The following is a 17,371-nucleotide window of genomic DNA, read 5'->3' as shown; positions in this document are numbered from 1 at the left end:
AGGAAAGCCTTACGACAGAGTCTCTAGAGTCTTGAGGCTCCCTGACACAGAAGGGTGTACATCCTTCTGCCAGCTGGGCTTTTACTATTCACAGAGACAGGGCTTAAAGCCCAGTGGTCATCCGTCTCTTTGTAAATTAGATATGGCCAACAGCATGGGTATAAATTACGTGTGGAAGCTGTCTCAAAGAGCATTAACGATTTGCTGAAGTTGTCCCCAATAATAATTTTGTTGTGGGACCTCTGTAAAGTCACATTATTCTAACAAATGTGCTAAGCAGTCACAGCCAGCCAACATGACCCAAGTCTGTGTGAATAAACCTTAAAATCTCATGTAGACAGTGTATTATTTACATACTGGATCACAGTCTGGTTCAAGATAGACTTATCACCAAATCAGGATTTTATCAATACAGTTGGTAACCAGTGTTAGTCCCCTTGGCTAAAACATTGCCTAAAAAAAGAAATCAATCCTGACTGATACATACTGATCAATTAAATGCTTTGTGTATGAGTATACGTAAAGTCATATAACTAAGTCTAATCCATTGGATTTAATAGGCCATTAATTGTAGCAAGCTTTGTTTACGCTATGCAGCAATAGGTCGCCAATAGTAGCGAGTTGTGTTTACACCCTAGCTTTTGTAAACCATCCTTCAGCACACAGAGACAATGTTGGTAACCCCAAGAAGAGGAACCTAAACCTCTGTGGTCAGTTTGTTAATGTGAGACAAGCAACTGATTAATTTATTTATTTCACATATTTTCACCTTGATTTGTACAGTGATGCCACAGGCAACGTAGATGTTTATATTTGTGAGAGTATCACCATCTAACTCACAGGAGTGTTATCACTGTTTGAACCAATACTGTATGATGTTGTGAAATTGATATTTTTTGGGCTTCAGTATGGTGGAGTCACTTGTGTAATAAAGACAGTAGTTTTAATCTACAGACAACAGTTGCTTAATCTTGTCAAAATGCTTTTACTGGGCTGTAATAGCAATGTTTTTTAAGAAAACCTTAGTGGCATGTTTGCTAATTTAGCGCATCAAATTTACCAGGCCAACTGGTTTATTTGCTGATGACTACTGGGTGTTGTGCATACAATGCTGAAGTGGAACCCATGTTGTTGAACAAGAGCTGCCTCTTTTACCATCACCAGACAACCAGGTTAGACAATGAATCGAGTCCTGCATAAAGCAATTCAGTTTGTGTAATTAGTGAGGGGTGTAATACGCAGCCCAGAGGCTGTAAAGGTTTCATGATGGAATAGAAGCACTTTATGCTCTTGAATAAGGACGTGTGCTGAGCAGGAGCTAAATGAACTGTCACATACATCTGGAGTAATGGCATTGCCACCTGAGTCTAATATATGGGGAGAGAAAAAAGAAAGGATTGATCATATAGACTGTCATAGTAGACACAGTGGTCACTGAAACCCAGTCAAGATCCAATTCCAGACTGGTTGTCACTTCCATAAAGATCTTTTAGAATGTTTTCTGGGTGTTCTCTCAGCTGACAAGCCATATCAGGGTTGTTCTTTTGATGCGTGGTTCACACATTTATTGACAGATTTAGAACAGTGACAAAGGGGTTGTAAAAAGAAAAATACTGCTGAAAAGGCAAAATGTGCAAATAAAACATAAAAAATTGTGGAAAGTCACCACTTTGCAATGTAGTTAATTAAAAAACTATGTTTTTAAAAACCAAAACAGAAAATCCTAGATATCAGAGCTTTTAAGCAGATAGGCTCTGTACAAAACATGTCCACTCTGCTTTGGCTCCAGTTGAGAGAGAAATGTAGCTTTTAAGCAGACAAATTCAGGGGTCAAACGAAAGGCAGCAGGAGAAAAAAAAAAAAAAAAGGTTCAGTCTGCTGATTCAGCCACCCAACCAATCACAGCACAGAGGAAACACTCTCCTTGGATACCAAAGAACCTCTCCATGGTAATGACACCATGAAACATCCATCAGTGGCATCTCCATTTTAGTGTGGGGCAGTTAGAAATGTGACTGTGCCTTCTTTTGTTCTCCCTTCTCTATGTTTCTTCACACAAACTAAATTTGTACGATAGCCAGCAAATATAATTTACAATTAAACAATTAAGTTGTTTCTCTGTTATTGTCATCTGAGGTATGTATCTATGTGTGCAAGTGTTCATGCTTGTCAGACTGTGGAGAGCACCATAGAGGAGAACAGGGGTTCACAGATAAATGCAAGTGTTATTTCAGGGTTCAAAGCCTGAAAGGTTTGAGAGCCACTGTTCCAAACAGCTGAGAGTGTACCTGCATAATGAATAACATACACCAGACTCCGAATAGCATTTACATCAGACAAGGAAAGTGGAAAGTGTTCGCATAGATATTCTCCCTCAAATGAATCTGCAGTCTCAGCTTTCTTTTTATTGATTATAGTCTAAGTAATTATTTGATCAGTTGGCTTTAAAAAGCAAAATGTTATTTCATATTTGTCTGGGATCTGTAAAGCCTGTCAGAAAATACACACATTGCGTGTCCGTGGTGAATGGAAGGGTAATGTTTACAACATCCTCACTTGGAGAATGAGTGTGGATAAAAGATGTGACCCACATTACAGAGAACAGAGCAAATTCACCTTCTTGTTCCACTGACCCAAATTCTAAAAGAATACAAGGTATGTTTTTTGCAATCCATGCTACTCACCACAGTCTGAGATACAGTACTATTATGAACACGTAGGGCATGTGTTGATACGAGGAAGATCAGAACATTTAATGGACTGTTAGCCTATATATTACAAAGTCACAGCACAAAAAGACCATCAGGGTGAACAGCTTACAAAGGAATGATCCACTGAACCCATGACTGTACCACAATCAAAAACTTTCATTAATTTGACGTGAAATAATGTGATCCTGTCCTTACATATATTCTTTTTTTTTTTTAACCATATTATGCATTGCTCCCCTTGGGCCTTGTAACTGTATTATGATAGAGGTTCTGTTACTGTTTGAATTTCTAGATGTTTACAGTGGTAGATCATGGAACACTGGGTTTAAGTGGCTTCTATTGCCACATATTTTCTTTTCCACCAAACAATGCCAGGAGCATATTGTAGGGTTTAAGAGCAGCTTTTTTGTTTCTCAGAGACAGCCACAGGAACAGAACATTGCAATTTTATTTTCAGTTATGTCCAAGAATAAAACAGAATGGGTTACAGGAGAGAGAAAGCAAAAGTAAACATGCTTTATCTTTTTTTGTTCTCATGAATATCTTTATGTCATTGTTAACAGTTACACTTTTTTGATAATAAAGGCTTCTTACATGATTTATTGCTCTTTTTTCAGTATTCTAGCTTTGCGGTCCCCTCAGTCCTAGACAAGCTAAACATTGCTTTTGTTGAATGGTCCTTTACGGCAACTGGGGGATAATTGTTTTACCAATTTTTCATTTGCATGCCTCTTTGACAGTAATGACTGTCTTACACTTAAATCTACAATGATGGAGATGTTGTGTAACATGTAGTTAACCTACATTTACACACACACACACACACACACACACACACACACACACTCTGGCATGACTGCTCTCAGGTTGCTGCCACTAGCACTTGTGGCCCACTTTCTGACAAGCTGTGCAATTGCAGTGCTCTGGCCTACTTTCTGGGGGCTACTGATGAAGTTTACAAAGCTGTGAGCATGAAAAACTTTGCCCCATTTTCAAGCTCTACACCAAATTCACTTTAGGGAAGTGACAACCATTAAGGGCATCTTAGTTGCTTAGGAGACGAAGAAGCATGATTTAATGGTGTTTCCTTTAAAAAACAAATAAACAAACTGTTATTTAGGGTTTGCACAGGAGACAGGTAATTAAAGAGAGTCTTAATATGCCATAAAATGTTTTTGTTTGTTGTTAACGTATACATAAAGTGTATATCAAGTAATAAGATTTAGTGGCTTTGCATTTTGAAGGCAGCCCCACAGCTGCAAACTTCTTGAAGTGCTGTGCTTATGGAATTTACTGGGCCTCATCTTACCCAACTCCTCTATCTACTCTTTGACTGAAAGCGTAACAGATGCAAATTCTCTCTCTCTCTCTCTCTCTCTCTCTCTCTCTCTCTCTCTCTCTCTCTCTCTCTCTCTCTCTCTCTCCCATATTAACTGAAAAAATAGTACTTTTGTCCCTCAGGCTAATATGAGTTATGCAAGTAGGAGCTGTGTACCCAGGTCCTTTTACATTATTTTGTGTGCTTTTACATGCGTTGCTACGGTGATATAGTGACCTAGGTGTTTTGTTACTTAGTTTGTGGGTAGTGTGCAAAGTACAGGATAATAAAAGCACAAAACTTAAGTCAACCCTTATATGGGGAATACAGTTGTGTTAAATGTGAGCTGAGAGCATTGTGTGACATAGAACTCTGATGAGGCTCATTATTTGATCAATACACTAATATTGATCACAGGCTAATTAATTTTATAGAAAGATGAAAGCTCACAGGCACCACAAACTTCATGAGATTTTCACAGTAGTCTTAAACCCAAAACACAGACATTATCACTTGCTTTCACTGTTTTCCTAATGGGACTACATAGAAATGATCCAACAGCTGTGCCTTGCATTCTTTGGAGATCTCATTTCAGAATATTACATTTATTTATAGTATTAGAGGACAGGGACCCTGTAATAGATTTTGAGTCTTTATCAAAATAATTACTGCTGGCAATGGAAAAAACTAAAATATTGTCATAGTTTTGTTTGATGTTGTACAAGAGAGTGCATGACATAACTAAGACTAACAAAATACAAAGAAGAATTTTCAACATTACATTTTTCTTAAGGTTGTCCTGTATCTTACTGAATTTGCATCAGTGGTACAAGTGTTCTGTAGAAGAACTGAACATCTGTTTATGCGCTGGCCCTCTAAACACATTTATTCATCTGCATGTCTGAGCTAAACCACTGATTTCTGCCTTACCATAGAAACACAGTTTGCTGCCACGCGAGACACCTGTGCTGTGAATGTGTTTATGAATTTGCATTCATGATTTATTGCAATGACGAGTCAGATAAAACTGAACAGAATAGAGATGGAAAGGAGAAGGCACCAATTCACTCATTCTGAGGGATACAGTTTCATTCATGCCAACCTAAAACATGACAGACAGACAAACAATTTACCTCAGGACTGGCTCCGCTTTTATGTCACAGTGGAGAGGGAGAACTTATGAATCAATATTGCAACTGAAATCAGTCACAGCTGTAGTCAAGAGAGATTGAATCACAAAGATATTAAACCATATCCATAGCAGGGCTAACCTCTTTCCTATTAATTTAAAAAGTGACCTATTCTGAATGGAGGGTTCACTAACTAACAATAATTCTCGTTTTCCTAAACTCCTGAACGCAAAGAAATTTGGTGAACCACACAGTTAAATTCAAGCAACAAATATAAAACCTTTTACCCTTTCATATGTTTTGTTTTGTTTTTTTTTAAACTGATATTTTCAAAATGGAACAACACTGCTTAGATGTTAAATGTTAAATAAATGTCAAAAATGCAACATATTAAATGACTTTGTTAAGCCTCATGGCGATATAATTGTTAAAAATCAGCTGCTAAATTTAAACCTGTTAATCCACTTGATAGGTTTTGGATGGAAATTAAACTAAAAGGCTAACTGTTTTTTTTTCCCTAGTTCAAATGAACTTAAACAATTCCTGGGTAGACAGTTTTTTTAGTAGCAATGCTGTCAAGTATTTCAGCATTTCTGCAGATTTGTCAAACAAAGAGCTTACAGTTTTTGGTTTTTTTTTTTTAAAAAGGCTTACTGTTTTGCAGTGTTTGGCCTTTTCTATATCTCCCAACACTTTCTCTGGTATCCAAATACTGTGTTCTGTTTGAAGTCACTGCCATAACAAAGATAAGTAAAAGCTCAGTGGATGTTTTATTACTACCTCAAATTCTGTAACATGATCTCATCCTAGATCTCGGCTAGTTATTGATCTCATCTGTCCTGCGGTTTTCACTCAGCACAGAAAAGTGTGTAATTTAAACTGATAAAGATCAAAACTGGGAAGTCTTTGAAATGTGTAGTTAAGAGGAAATACCAATATAATGGCTTAATAGAATAATGGGCCACCAGAAACCACAGTTTGCATTGGCATAGATTCTACAAGTGCCTGAAACTCTTTTGAAGGGATATAAAGCCAGTTTTTTATGATTGCATCACTTGATTTGGCAGTGGAAAAACACTTACTTCAGATACTCTAAGACACATATATGGTTAATGTCATTTTGACAGACATCAGATCAGTTGCAATTACCTGTGCATGATCATTTAAGTTTATTTCAACACTGCATCATCTATGCTTAAATTATTTTCATTTTTATATAGCATTTGAGAAATTAACCTTTGAGGCAGTCCTGCTCTACATACTGATAAGTATTTGGTGTGGGAAAAAGAATTTGCTGAAACAAGTGACCCCTGTTTGGCAGCTGTTGCAATGGATAATCTAATCATCCTCCCAGCTTTAACTCATTTTGCTCAATCAAATGAAGTAGACTGAGTGAACCTCATTGCTTTCTCTCCTTAGAGACAGATGTAGTGGTTATGCACTTAAACTGCATAATACCAAGCTAAAATGTGTATGCTCCTTTTTTATACAGGGGGTATTCCAGAAAGTAGGTTTAGTGAATATTCAGAGTTAGCTAACTCAAAGTAAATAGTAAACTGCCTAATAGGAGAGCCCTATGGCTTTGTTTTGCTAGGAGAATGAATCCATAGGCCTCTTCTATTAGGAGGTTTACTACTTACTCTGAGTTATCTAACTCTGAGTTTTCACTAAACCCTCTTTCTGGAATTCCCCCCCGGTGGATCTAAAGCAGTGGTTCTCAACTCCAGTCCTGGAGGGCCACTGTCCTGCACGTCTTTGTTTTAACTCTCCTGAGCTCAGGACTGATACACCTGATTCCACTGATCAATTAATCATCAAGCCCCTAATTAGTTCAATTAACTGTGATAATGAAGAGTTAAAACAAAGATGTGTAGGACAGTGGCCCCCCAGGACTGGAGTTGAGAGCCACTGATCTAAAGTATTAAGCGATATACATACTACATGAACTATAAAACCAATAACATTTTATTTAAAAAAAAAAAAAAACAGGCTAAAAGTGAAAGTTTTATTTGATTGAAGTGCATTAATTCCGCTATAACCCAAATTTGCGTTTCTTTTTACTGTCACCACTCAGCCAGACAAAATTTTATGAAAATATATGGTACTGTCTCCATCTGGTGGTAAACAGATCTGTATGCAGGTAGAAAACACGTTGTCATTTTGGCCCCAGATTGGGTGCATTGGACTGAAATGCTTACAACAGGCCCACTGTTTTACATACCGTATTTTAGTAGCCAGTTCGACCCAAATTTAAACGGACATTGTCTAAAACCAGAAGTGTCCGATTAGTGAAAATCCCGATCAAAATGTAACGTGACTCTGATTAATGAGTAACCTGACAACGCAAAGTACATAGTAAAGCACATAAAAGGCGATTCATACGGAGGAAAAACAAATATGCCCATACTTTGAATATCAGCGTTGTAGCCGAGGCCAAAAATGAATCCGAACATGAAAGAAAGAACCTGTTGTTTTGTGCGTGTGATTTGTGGGGAGGGGCCACAAATTTAGTGAAGAGCCGGGAAACAAATAGATAGGACCAGGTCAGCTCTGTTTGATGTTCAATTAATACGGGTAACGTTTGTCGTTAATAAAGGTGATCAGCCAAATTGGAATTGAAATTTTGGAGATGCTTCGAGTTTCATGTTAAGGAAGTAAATCTCGACAAAAGCGATGCAACAAACGGAATTTAATCCGATTAAAAATAGGATTCAGTTTTAAAAGGTAGAGCCTTGTTTTCAGTAACAGCAAGAAGACCCTGAAGGACGCTTGTGCAAAATTTGTAAATGACCAGACTGATAACCCTAAACAGCCTGAATGTATTCAAATGATTGCTTTGGCTATTATGTGTTGTTGGAGAATAAAAAGGCAAAGGATACATTTGGAATGCTGCAGTGATCATGACTACTTGAGGATACTATGCATCCCATTACACTATATATAAATTTTAATGTAATACTGCTAGAGAGCATTTTTGGGGTTCTTAATCATTTACCAGCTAGTGGAGCCATGAGTCATTTTGTATTTAATTAGGTAGTATTTGATTTTTCTTAAATATATGTTTGCTATTTCAATGCAAACCTATCACCTGATGCTCATTGCAGATGAAGTTGTCTGTCAACGGTTACCATTGTCCTAGAATGCAGAGGAATTGAGAGATTATACACTTAAAACTACGGATTAGCTATTGTAGGTGGTGAACAACAATTTAGATTTTCATTTGGAAAGAAAATGTCGAAAGAATGTAACCTCTTAAAGCAGCTCATCTTGGTATTGGTGTGAATTTAGCTGACAAACTCAGCTTGAGTTTATAGGGGGAGTAAAAAAAAAAAGCCTTCTTTAAAACTCCCCTTTTCTCCGGAAGTGTGGCGTCTGGGCGGAGGTAAAAAAAAGAGGACTTTGACCTGTGGGCATCACAGTGTCTTGTGAGAGATGCTCCCAACTGTGAAGCACAGCAGGGAGACAGTAAGAAGCGTACATCTTAACTGAGGTAACTGCACTCTAAAACTGATCGTTGGCATGTCTCTTTGAACAGATTTTGAATGTTTTCCGCTGTTTTATTTTGGTAAGAAATATGAACAGTATGAATAAACTGTTTTTACTTTGTTCCATCAGAGGCAGATTGTGCTATTTGTGACTGATACTTGCTGTTGTTTTTGTTGTACAGAGATACTAATGAAAAATGATAATTGGTCAATAGACACTTTCATGCAAACATATATAGGCTATACTTAATTTGCGTTATGCCTGGATCATTTTTGGATTTTAAGAAATTCACAGGTCGTTGCAGAGTGTAATGTGCTAAGTGAATGAGCAGTAAACATTAACAGAGTCATATGAGAGGCAAGCTGTTGGATCATATGTTTTCAGTAATTAAACTCATGCCTGAAAGACTGCTCTTATGCTAGTGTCATTTCTTTATAAAGATACAAATGTTTTCATGAATTGTGTCATACAGCAATTACTGTAATGTGATTCTTAATTAATGCAACAGCGTATCAGTCAGGTAGGATTTGATCAGGGAGGACGTTTTACAGCTGTGGTCAGATCTGGTGCTTTATAGATGTCATGAGGTCTGATCTGTCTTAAGAAGATCTGTTTTGTATCGTTAAATCTATTGTATGCCAGCAATTTGTTGTATATTACTGCACTGAAAAAAATAATACTCAAAACAGTTGAAATAAATGATAATATGTTAGTTATACACATTTGTTAATGCATATGAATATTACATATACTTCAGAAGACATATTTTTGAGAACATGCAATACCTGTGGGCTTGCAGCCCACTCAAAATAGTGGATATATTGGTATTACACTCAAAATGGGATTTTAGTGTGTTTTCCTGCATCTTTTCAACTGGCAGATGTTAACAACTTTGTCATTATCACCATGGAGATACACACCAATCTGAGAAAAACCCAGTCCTTGAAGAATCTCTCTGAGATTCACAGACCATGGGCTGCCTCAGAGTCCTACATATGGCACAGGAGAAAATCAGTGTCTCAGCTTATCCAACAGTGAGTGAGAAAAGAAGCCCTCCAACATTCCTGATTCAGCAACAGTTTTGTTTTACACTAAATCCATCTCATGATCGTGTTCCAGCCTTAAAGCTTACTTTGAATGCACAGTGTGTTCTGAAATGGCTTATAATGTTTTTACAGATATCAGAGCTGTGTAGATCTCAGCGATGACAGCACCGTGGATGACTGGTCAAAGGTTTGGCGTTCACTTTCTTTTTAAAAATAAATAGAATTGATATAACCAGTATAACAACATTATATAATACGTGGATGTCTTAAGTATTAATCATTTAATGGTAATGATTTTATTTAACTTCACATTCTGATTGTCAGTCTACATAAATAAGACTAAATTCGGTTTGAAATCTTTGAACAAATAAATGTTAATAAATTCATTTCTTTTCTCATTCTGTGAAATAAGATTGTCCTTGTTTCCTAACCCACACAGTCATCAGTTCTGCATAAGCCAAATACTAAAGAGGTCCATGAGAGTAAAGCAGATAGTATATGGAGAAACTATGACTCATTCTGGACTTTGGATCTCTCTACTCATGGTGGGAACCCATCTCTAATGCGAAGTCGGTCCATGGAAGTCCTGCCCCAGCGGGATCGAATGGGCACAAATGCTCTCAGAGCTCTGTTTGAATCTAAAAGTGCTCTGCAGAAAGACTACGCAAGCAGTCCTCGACTCAATATCAGCCCCCAAAAAAGCGCAGTGAGTCATATTACCTCTACAGGAAAAGAGACGTCACTTGGGAGGGATAGAGGCCATGGCAGCACAGTCACCCCAGCTAAAACAGCTCATCAAGTGAGTGTGTATGTGTTTGCGTGTGTGTGCAATGTTTCTGTCATTTACTATTTCTCGTCACATCTCTGCAGTACAGGCTGCCCTGACATCAGTGCTCACTCATTGGAATTTTGTATTCCTCATGGAGCAACTTTATGTTCTTTGGGGTGTATTTAACAGGACACTGACCGTTTGAACTCCGATTTGATTTGAGTAAATACAGTTTTCAGCAGTTCAATCAACAGCTTGACTGAACACTCTTAAGAGAGCAATTGAAAAAGAGCTGTTCCTTAGGGGATCCGTAATACATTTCCACACAGTATTCTCAGAAATGTCCATCTTAGTGAGGAGATTAACACTGCTCTCAGAACTCTCATAGCTCTTATCTCCACAAAATGTGTTGTTCAACCAATCATGGCTTATTCTGTTTAACAACAGTGACCTCAAAATCAATTTTGACTCATTCAAGAAATGTTTGGGAAATGAGAATTGTAATAAGAATATGCACAACTAAGTAAGAAAAACAAATAAGAATTAGAATTAGAGTAAGAATTAGAATTGGAATAAGCATTACTGAAATCCCTAACTTTTTTGTCAGCAGTCATCCATTTGGTGTTGGCATTTCATGTATGTCTGTACTTTAAGGGCTAATGCATAATATGTTGTTGATCATTGTGACAGAAGGACAGTCCCTCTGAAAGAGAGAGGAGGTGGAAGACCATCAGTGGCATTCCAGGATCTCTGGTTAGAAACACCAGCAGTCTGAGTGGTAAGCATGGAGTCACATTCACAAAAATAACCGTATAGTGAAATCCATTACATAACTGAGAAAATACATCTATCTGTCTATCTATCTATCTATCTATCTATCTATCTATCTATCTATCTATCTATCTATCTATCTATCTATCTATCTATCTATCTATCTATCTATCTATCTATCTATATGTGTGTGTATATATATATATATATATACTCTCTCTCTCTCTAAATATATATGTACACACACATATATATACATGTATATTTAGAGAGAGAGAGAGAGAGAGAGATAGACAGATAGATAATCAGTACCTGTCACTTCTAGTTTATTGGAAGGGTGAATGTAAGGCTATATGATCCTGACACTGTGCAGTCCACTGAGCATAGGTGAAGGGCAGTCAAACATCCTGAGACATCTGAAAGTATGTCTGTGTTGGAATGGCATGGCTGCAGCTATGTTAAAAATATGTGTAAAATAATCCAAACCCTGCGTGGTGTGACTATAACACAGAGAAACCTATCGGACAAACATTGGCTCAAGTTTCAAGGTCACTAACAAGAGTGTGAGGATGTGGATGTGTAGACACATAACTATGCACTAACCACACAACCTGTAGATATGCGGTGACACTCACTGTCACAGACATAAGAACCCTGTCCGGTGTCATGACATATTTGCTACATGATGTTCAAGGATTCTATATCCGGGGCTGTGTGAATGGGATGCTCTGTGAAGACTTTCTGTCAGGAGTAGGATTTTCCATAAAGCCCTTAATGCTTTTTCTACACAGATGTGTTACCCCACAAAATGTTGTCATCTCAGGTTACCACTAGAGTACAAAAATAAAACACAAATAATTACTGTGCCCTAAACTTACATACTGCTTTAAATCTGTTTAGAAGTAAGCTGAGATTTTAAAACAGTGACATCAAACATTTGACATATTCATAAACATGTTCAAGGCACTTGTTTGTTTTCCTGAAACAAGAGACCATTATTTTTAGTTCTATTAGCAAAGCCTGATAGACTTCAGTGTGCAGTATGTCATATGCCTTGTCACAGAGGAGTCAGATAGAGATTATTATTTTATTAGGAAATGATTATAAATAGAATGATTACACAAAGCCCAGTTTTATCCATCCGCCAAAAATTAAAAGCCCAGAGACAGTTTATAGTCCTATATTCTTTAATTATTCCAATCACCGAGCACGTAATGACATCAGTAGAAGGTCCTTTAATGTGTCATCAATTTGGCAAAAATCTGTAGCGGTCAGAATTGGGGCCAAGGGACTTCCCAGCGTCCCTATAACTACGAGAACTACTGACTGATTCAGCCATGTGGAATACCATCCACAAACTGCTCTAAAAATAGCAGGCTTCCCTCATCGCTGCTCCACAGTGGGCACTGATAAAAATCAGCTGTCACCGAACAGAGAGGGTCAGATACAAGAAGAGTAGCAGAGGGAGACAGAGAGCAGAGCTCTATAAGACTGCACTACAGAGAGCATCAAAACACCAGAGGATAGTAAGAGAGATTTCTGAAACAAACGGCCAGCAAGTTGAGAAGTTCTGACGCCATAACACAAACACTGTTTAATGAATCTAATGAGACTCTACAAGTGATTTAAAGTGTGCAAAGGCAGAAAAACCAGCAATCAAAGACCAACCAAAGGGTTCCCCAACTTTGTAAGTACAATTCTTAACCGATGTCCTTTATTGCTTAAAAGTATTGGGTCAGGATTAAGCAAGAAAAATATTTTTAAATATTATTTCATTTCATTCTGTCTGTAGGACAACATTCAGATTCTGGCTCTTCCAAACAGTGTTTCATTTTTGAAAAATAACTATATCAAACTGATACACATGTTCGTGGTCTTTTTCTTGGTGAATGATCTATTGTGTTGTTGTTCTTGATATTAATACTAAACCTTATCATTGCAACAAATCATTATTTATTATCACAGAACAACACTTTCGCATTTGAACATCAATTCTCACTCGGATAACATTGACAAATTCATGTTTGTTAAACCATTTATATGATATTCATGAGTCATGAAATTTGTTTCTTAAGTGCAGCAGAGTAGACTTTGATTCGGTTAATCAGTGTCTACCACAGCCTTTTGGATTTAATATGTATTCTAAAGTACACCTGAGGTTCTATGACAGAGCTTTTTATTTAGATGATTACTTTTCAGAACAGTAAACGGTCTCAGTGGTGCAGTCAATAAAACTCCCTTTTTCTATTTCTGGCCAGCAGATAGCGCGCTTTGTTTGAGGCAACTGAACTGATGTTAGAGATGATTCAATATATCAACGAGCATCGGTCCTACCATCATTATCCTTTTTTATCTTTGATTATGTCAGTGGTAATTATTAGTTTCTTCCAGCTTTACATTTTAAGGCTATAAGCTATAGCTTTAAATAATCGAAATAGGGAATATCAGAGCGTTTTTCTTTCATTCCTTTTTTCCAAAATAATTTCAGTATTTCACACATATTGACATTAAAAAGGAATTGTGCCTTAATTTAAGACGGATCTTTTCATTAGTTTTTGATGAGCTAACCTCTTGGAGACGGTTTAAGTCAGGACGATATAACAAAAATGACTGAAAGCATAAATGCAAATGATCATAGATGAAGTGTGCCGATCGTTTTAAAACAGGGGGCAATGAATCTGTAGAGATCTTCACTAAGCAATGGTGCCTTAACAGCTATGTTTATGTTGCTGTTTATGAATGGAGCAATGGTTGCTTGTCTGCTTTGGATTCTGTGTAAAGTATGTTTTGTGCTCAGATATGCCTCCAATGCTACTGAAACTAGAGGAAGCACTTTTTGAATAACTGATTACTCTCTCAATATTTCTGATGGATATCTTGAGCGAGACTGGATCAGGTGTAAGGTTAGACTCCTAACACAATCCAAATAACAGACCAAAAAAAATCAGAGAAAAATGAATACCATTGTCAGTGAACATCAGACAAATACTGTGGCAAAACCCACTGTGCCTTATAATTTGATCTACTTCAAAATTGAACTTATATTGTTCGAATGAACAGTTAGTGCTTTCAGTGTCTAGAGTAACACACTCCGTGAGGTGTCTACTCAGGACAAAATGGTTTTTTTTTTCTTTTCTTTGAAATTGCTTTATTTTAAGCACTGCCTTGAACCATTTGAGGTTTTAACCACATCCTTTGTTGGTCTGGAGGATACTACACAAGGCAGCTGCAGATGGTGAGAATAAATACCAACTACATATCATAATCATTTGGGCAGCTGTCAGTAACATAAAAGCACTTGCATTACTGAACTTCTAATAGCCATGTCCTCCATTCCTATCCCTTCCTGTTATGGAAAGAATAGCAGCAGAGAGTCACAAATGGGATCCAGTCCCCCTCACTGGAGCATGCATTGAAATGATTCATACTTAGGCTTGAAAAATTAACAGAGATATTAAGGCTTCATTTTAAAATTTTATAAAATGTCATTTCAAAAGCCATTATATACAGGACAGAAGTCTTTTAATTTTAAAATTTGTTAGTGAAAACAGAAATAAAAAATATGTTGTGTAACATAGTAACATGTTGTTTGGAAATATCTTAGTCAGCAAAGGTCCTTGACCAGGGGCAAATTCCATGGGCAGGCAAAGCCTCTGCTGCTATCGCTCTCTATAAACTTCATTTTTACGTCAGTCAGAAGTTAAACAGTTACTTCAACCAACATTTTTTTTACAGGAATATGACACAATGTTCCAATAATATTTTTTTATATTTCTTCACACAAAATGATGAGATGTTGCAATAATTTAAACAGCCTGTTGTTCATTCATATATTTTATGATTAAATCATGAAAACAAAATTGGCACCACTCTGTTAGGGCCTAACCACAGGTTGGCCTGAGTGCTGCTCATGCCATTATTCTGTGTGCTCACCCAGCTATGCAAACATTTTAAGCCCAGACTCGTGAATGGCGCCAGGGTACGCCCTTTTCTTTTGTCCTGCGAGAGCTTACGGTGTGAAAAATGACGGTATGCTTGAATGTGGCCATTAGTTACAGCTGACAAACTAATGCAAAGGCAAGAACATGAAGCTGTGGCTACATAGGCTTGACCTCCGTCTGTTATCTTGCAGGAAAATTAATTAAGCCACTTGTTGCAGACCTCCTCATAGACACTTTCATATGTACTAACATATAACCTTTATATGACAAGTCAAATAGTATTTAATTATATGAAACAGAACATTACAATTCAGCGATCACAATGTGCAAAAGCCTAAAAAAAATTAGGGTGGTTAATGCTAACAGGTGATCCTCACTGGTATCCTTATCATAACCCTCTCATAGGGGTCAAAGATGGTGACATCAGAGGTAAGCTGAGAGACAAACATTTTGTATCCTCAGTGAAAGCTTTAAAGGGGGTGGTCGGCACCCTCTAGCTGACATTGCAGTTGTTATTTTCTCAGCTTGGTGGGCTCCATATTTGGTTCGTGGATTTCTGTTGTGGAACAATACAATACATTGATCAGAGAAACAAATGAAATTTGCCTTTTTAAGCAAAAGGAAATCAATCCATTCCTGTGTGTTACTTTCCCCTTCTTTCATTTCTATCTTTTAGGCAAAATTGTGTCTCATATTCAAGTTAAGTAAATGGTATGTGTGTTATTTTACTGGCAGGAAAGGAAGCTTTCAGCACAGTCTCTTGACCTATTTGGACAATATATATAGCGCTTGTGTGTCTGGTCTCTGACTCTGCATGCAACTGTTGTGTCTGAATCAACATAGTTTCCATATACTCTTAAGTGTAACAATAGCACCGAGATATGAGACATTCCAACACTGTAGTGCTCTCTCTATATATATACCACTATCAATTCACAGAGCTCATCAGTGGGCCATTATGACTAGGTCTAATTCAGTCTTATCTCATTTTGAATATGGGTCACAACACTTACAGTTAATGGAGGTGTAAAGGGCAAGCAGTGCATTAAAACAGTGCATTTCCTCTTAATCCAATCTGATCAGATACTGATTTCTCTTTTTACTCTTTACTAATTACATTTTGATTTCCTTCTGATATCATATAGATGAAAAGACTGAATTACAAGCAGCTTCCTCTAGTCAAGGGCAAGACCGGTCATTTGTGAAAGCCTCCAGGCCATCTGTGAGAGACAGAGCTGCTCTCTACCTGTCAAAAGCAGCAGCTGCAGACTCCCCAGGATCCACCACACAACAAGTGAGTGCCCCTCATACCAGCCATACCATTCGTGCCATCGAGGCGTCTCAGACCAAAAGGTCAAGTACTGAGACTGCATTCTAAAAGCAGCATAGGGAAATAATACCATACAGCTCTTTAGTGTTTTTTGTGATAATGTACTATCTTAATGAATTTCACATTTTCCTTTGTACAGTGAATATATACAATGCCAAAGCATCTATTATTGCTATTATTGCATATATTATTGCTTTGATCCACTTTATAAACTGTGTCTAGTAAAAACATTTACATTTTTTGAATCAACAAGTGTGAGTGTTTAAGATTTAGAGTCTAAGCATAGACTGACTTTAGTTTAAAGTAGAACCGTCTTTCCCGTCTTTCTCATATTTAAGTTGGTCGTTCTCTGAGATGAATAATTAACAGTCCTGATCTCAACTGTCTTGGCTCTTCAGGATAGTCTGGTTCATAAGCATACTATTGTGTCTGGAAAGAAAACAAAACACAAGGTATGGCTTTCATATTTCATTTTGACATTAACATGAGTAACTTTCTGTGATACTAATTCCTATACATATTTAAAGGTAAAATGGTGTGCTGGCCTAGTCTATACTGGTCACAAAGCAAAATTGCGAGAGTTGACTTCCCACACAAAACTGCTTTGCAGACATGTTAAGATCATTTTACATCCATTAACAACTGCAGTTTTAGTGTTGCTTGCAAGAGAATGATGGTTTTGAGTGCTTCCAGAATTGTACTTACCCTGGAGAGTGCTGGATTTGATTAACAATGAGAGAAAAGTTTGTATAACCCATGCTCACCATACTCAAAGTTAAATTAATATACTGAAAGTTCATTTAACTCACACATAAACTGAAATGCTACGAAATGTATACAATAGAATTCACATTGTGAGGAAGTAGAAT

At 37.2% G+C, this 17,371-nt stretch overlaps 1 long non-coding RNA gene across 1 annotated transcript; it reads left to right on the top strand.

Annotated features, from left to right (window-relative positions):
- The first annotated feature begins 12,702 nt into the window (after nt 1–12,702).
- On the top strand, nt 12,703–16,974 carry LOC115813393 (uncharacterized). The gene is made up of 3 exons (XR_004025293.1): nt 12,703–12,918; nt 16,318–16,466; nt 16,901–16,974. It is a non-coding gene; the product is annotated as an uncharacterized LOC115813393 (long non-coding RNA).
- The last annotated feature ends 397 nt before the right edge of the window (nt 16,975–17,371 follow it).

This window comes from Chanos chanos, chromosome 5 (genome assembly GCF_902362185.1).
Source record: "Chanos chanos chromosome 5, fChaCha1.1, whole genome shotgun sequence".
In the NCBI taxonomy this organism is placed as follows: Eukaryota; Metazoa; Chordata; class Actinopteri; order Gonorynchiformes; family Chanidae; genus Chanos; species Chanos chanos.
The sequence above is the reverse complement of the archived record's forward strand: the minus strand, read 5'-3'. Positions and strand labels throughout refer to the sequence as shown.